The 4,978-nt window shown below is 34.3% G+C and overlaps 1 non-coding gene across 1 annotated transcript; it reads left to right on the top strand.

The window, feature by feature from the left end:
• Positions 1 to 248: 248 nt before the first annotated feature.
• On the top strand, positions 249 to 351 carry LOC116530431. Its single transcript, XR_004259992.1, has one exon. It is a non-coding gene; the product is annotated as a U6 spliceosomal RNA (small nuclear RNA).
• Positions 352 to 4,978: the final 4,627 nt, after the last annotated feature.

Here is a 4,978-nt window from a genome sequence, read left to right as displayed (position 1 = left end):
GCTGTACTGCTTTAAACACTTTATCCCAGACTGTGAGGCGCAGCTTAAAGAACTACATAAGCAAAAAGAAAAGAGGCTACTCTATGGATTTAATCAGGTTGAATGAATAATTATGAAATGAGGCTTGATTTGTCCTCAAGGTACTCTTTTTCAGCCAAAAAAAATCTCTATATTACTTTGTGGATTATACTTATTTTTCATTAATTTATCATGTTAAGTGTAAAAATTCAAACAAGTGGAAGTCTATGGTGCTTGATCAGCAGCACATATACTAAAATTGGAATCATACAGAGAAGAGCATGGCCTCTGTATAATGATGTCACACAAATTTGTGAAATGTTCCATATTTTTGCACCTGAACAGTACTGGGTCCCTGAAAACATCCAGAAAAGAAGTCTAGTAACTGTACTTACTGTATACCACAGTTAGAGAAATACCCAAACAAAGAGATAAGAAATAACCAACACAAGAATACTGGCAACTCAAATGTCCAAAATGTCTCATGTCATCCAACTGACCACACTAGTTCTCAAACAAGTGTCTTAACAGAGTTGAGACGGCTGAAATGACTGAAATAGAATTCACAATACGGATAGGAATGAAGAATGACAAAAACCAATCCAAGGACACTAACAATATAATAAAATTATACAGAAGCTGACAGATGAAATAGCCAGTATAATAAAAAAACCTAAATGTCCTATAGAGCTGAAAAACACACTACAAGAATTTCACAGTGCAATCATAAGTATTACTAGCAGAATATACCAAGCTGAGGAAGGAATCTCAGAGCTGGAAGACCAGTTCTCTGAAATAATACAATCAGATAAGAACAAAGAGAAAAGAATGAAAAGGAATGAACAAAACCTCTGAGAATTATGACATTATGTAAGAAGGCTAAATATATGAATCAGTGGCATCTCTGAAAAAAGTGGGGAGAAAGTAAGCAACTTGGAACACATATTTTGGGATATTGTCTATGATAGCTTCCCCAGCCTCACTAGTGTGGCCAACGTTCAGATTCAGGAAATACAGAAAATCCTTTCAAGATTCTACACAGGATCATCCCAAAGACACACAGTCATCAGATTTTCCAAAGTTGAAATTAAAGAAGAATGTCAAAGGCAGAGATGAGCTACAAGTAGATTTCCATCAAACTAACAGTGGACTTTTCAGCAGGAACCCTACAAGCCAGAAGAGACTGGGGGCCTACATTCAACATTCTTATAGGGAAAAAAAAATCAACAATTGGAAATTTCATATCCAGCCAAACTAAGCTTCCTAAGTGAAGGAGAAATAAGACCATTTTCAGACAGGCAAATACTAAGGGAATTCATTACCCCTAGACCTGTCTTACAAGAACTCTTGGAAAGAAGCACTAAATATGGAAACAAAAGACAATTACCAGTCAATAAAAAACATGTTGAAGTACACAGACAACTGACACTACAAAACAACCATATAAACAAATCTGCATAATGACCAGCTAACAAAAAAAAAAAAATAGTATAAAATCCACACCAAATTAACCTTGAATGTAAATGGACTAAAGCCCCACTTAAAAGGCACAGAGTGGTAAACTAAAAAAGCAAGAACCAATGGTATGGTATCTTCAAGAGACCCATCTGACATGCAATGCCACCTATAGGCTCAAAAAAAAAAAAAAAAAAAAAAAAAAAAGGAGAGATGGAGGAAAATCTACCAAGTAAATGGAAATCAGAAAAAAAGTAGAAGTGGCAATCCTAATTTCAGACAAAACAGACTTTAAAGCAACAAAGACCAAAAAAGACAGAAAAGGGCATTACATAATGGTAAAGGTTTCAATTCAGCAAGAAGACCTAACTATCTTAAGTACATATACACCCAACACAGGAGCACCTAGATTCATAAAGCAAGTTCTTAGAGACCTACAAAGAGACTTAGACAACCACACAATAATAGTGGGAGACTTCAACACTCCACTGACAGTATTAGACAGATCACTTTAGCAGAAAATTAACAAAGATGTTCAGGACTTGAACTAAAAACTGGAACAAATGGTTCTAACAGACATTTACAAAAGTCTTCACCCCCAAACAACAGAATAAACATTCTTCTTACTGCCACTTGGCACATACTCTAAAACTGACCACACTATCAAACATAAAATAATGCTCAGCAAATGCATAAAACCCCACAAAATTATATCAACCACACTTTCAGACCACAGTCAAATAAAAATGGAAATCAAGTCTAAGAAAATGGCCCCAACCATACAATTACATAGAAATGAACAACCTGCTCCTGAATAACTTTGGGGTAAATAATGAAATTAAGGCAGAAATCAAGAAGTTATTTGAAACTAATGAGGACAAAGATACAATGTATCAGAATCACTGGAAGACAAATAGGGCAGTCTTAAAAGGGAAATTTATAGCACCAAATGCCCACATCAAAAAGTTAGGAAGATCTACAATTAATGACCTAACATCACAACTAAAAGAGCTAGAGAAGCAAGAGCAAACCAACCACAAAAAAAATCTGCAGAAAACAAAAAATAAGCAAAATCAGACTTGAACTGAGGACAATTGAGACACAAAAAACCATTGAAAAGATCAGCAAATCTAGAAGTTGGTGTTTTGACAATATTAATAAGATAAAGTCCTACCTAGATTAATAAAGCAGAAAAGAGAGAAAATCCAAATAAACAGAAACAACAAAAGGAATGGCATCACTTACTCTACAGAAATACAAATAACCATCAGAGACTACTAAGAACACTTCTATGCAAACCAACAATCTAGAAACAAAAATACATACCTGGAAACATACACTCTCAAAACTGAACCAGGAAGAAATTGAATCCTAAATAGACCAATAACAAATTCTAAAATTGAATCAATAATAAATAGCCTACCAACCAAAAGAACCAGATGGACTTATAGCTGAATTCTAGCAGATGTACAAATAATTGCTGGTTACATTCCTACTGAAACTATTTAAAAAATTTGAGGAGGGAATCCTCCTAACTCATTCTAACCTAAAACCTGGCAGAGACACAGCAATAACAAAAAAACTTTAGGCCAATACCCTTGATGAACATTGATGCAAAAATCCTCAAAAGTATACTAGAAAACTGAAACCAGCAGTACATCAAAAGGTTAATCCACCACAATCAAGTAGGTTTTATCCCTGTAATGTAAGGTTGGTTCAACATATACAAATCAATAAATGTGATTCATCACATAAAGAGAACTAAAGACAAAAACCACATGATTATGTCAGTAGATGCAGAAAAGTGTTTAGACAAAATTCAACATTCATGTTAAAAACTCAACAAACTAGATATTAAAGGAATGTACCTCACAATTATAAGAGTCAGCTATGACAAACCCACAGCCAACATCATACTGAATGGGCAAGAGCTAGGACCATTGCCCTTGAAAACCAGCACAAACTCACCACTTCTGTTCAACATATTTTAATAGCATTGGAAATCCTAGCCAGAGCAATCAGGCAAGAAAAAGAAATAAAGGGCATCCAAATACGAAGAGAGGAAGTCAAACTATTGCTCTTTTCTGATGACATGATTCTATATCTAAAACACCCAACAGTCTCTGCCCAATAGCTCCTTAAGTGGATAAGCAACTTCAGCAAAGTTTCAGTATGCAAAATCAGTGTACAAAAATCATTAGCATTTCTGCACACAAACAACAGCCAAGCCATGAGCCAAATAAGTAATGCAATTTCATTTGCAGTTGCCACAAATAAAATAAAATGCTTAGAAAATATAGCTACCAGAATGATTATAGATCTCTATAATAAGAACTATAAAACACTGCTCAAGGAAATCAGAGATAACATAAACAAATGGAAAAACATTCCATGCTCATGGATAGGAAGAATCAGTAAAGTTAAAATGGTCATACTGCCCAAAGCAGTTTACAGATTTAATTGCTATTTCCATCAAACTACCAATGACATTCTTCACAGCACTAAAAAAAAAAAATATTTTGAAATTCATAGAATCAAAAAAGAGGCAAAATAGCCAAAGAAGCAATTCTGAACAAAGAGAACAAATCTGGAGGCATCATGCCACAGGACTTCAAAGTAGACTAAGGGGCTACAGTAATCAAAATAGCATTGTACTGGCACAAAGACACATAGACCCATGACCCACGGAACAGAATAGAGAGCTCCAAAATATAAGGTCTTCTACGCACAGCTCTGATTTTTGGCAAAGCTGACAATGGGAAAAGGACATTTTATTCAATAAATCATGCTGGGATAACTTGCCAGTCATATGTAGAAAATTGAATGTTCTGCATTTGTAAGTTTCCTATCCTTACACCATATACAAAAATAAACTCAAGATAGATTAAAGACTTAAATGTAAAACCCAAAAGTATAAAAACTTTGAAATATAACCTAGGAAAATGCCTAAATACAAACTAAAAAATTGCCATAGAAAATGGCAATGATTTCATGTCAAAAACACCAAAATCAATTTCAACAAAAGCAAAAATGACAAATGGGATCTAATTAAACTAAAGAGCTTTTGTAAAGCAAAAGAAGCTATCAACGGCAATAGAGCAAACAATCTATAGAATGAGAAAAAATACTTACAAACCATGAATCTGACAAAAATCTAACTTAAACAAATTTGTAAGCTAAAAAAAGGCTTCATTAAAAAGTGAACAAAGGACATGGACAGACTTTACAAAAGAAAACATACACGTGGGCAACAAGCATACGAAAAAAAGCTCAGTATCACCAATCATTAGAGAAATGCAAGTTAAAGTCACTGTGAGATGCCATGTCACCTGAGTCAGAATGGCTACCATTAAAAAGTCAAAAAATAACAGTTACTAGTAAGGTTGCAGAGAAAAGTGAACACTTACACACTATTAGTAGAGTGTAAATTAGTTCAGCCATTGTGGAAAGAAGTGTGGCAATTCCTCAAATACTTAAAAACAAAACTACCATTTAATACAGCAAT

Source organism: Sapajus apella, unplaced genomic scaffold, assembly GCF_009761245.1.
Source record: "Sapajus apella isolate SASKATOON/1434 unplaced genomic scaffold, GSC_monkey_1.0 scaffold66, whole genome shotgun sequence".
In the NCBI taxonomy this organism is placed as follows: Eukaryota; Metazoa; Chordata; class Mammalia; order Primates; family Cebidae; genus Sapajus; species Sapajus apella.
This window is presented reverse-complemented; position numbering and strand designations above follow the sequence as displayed.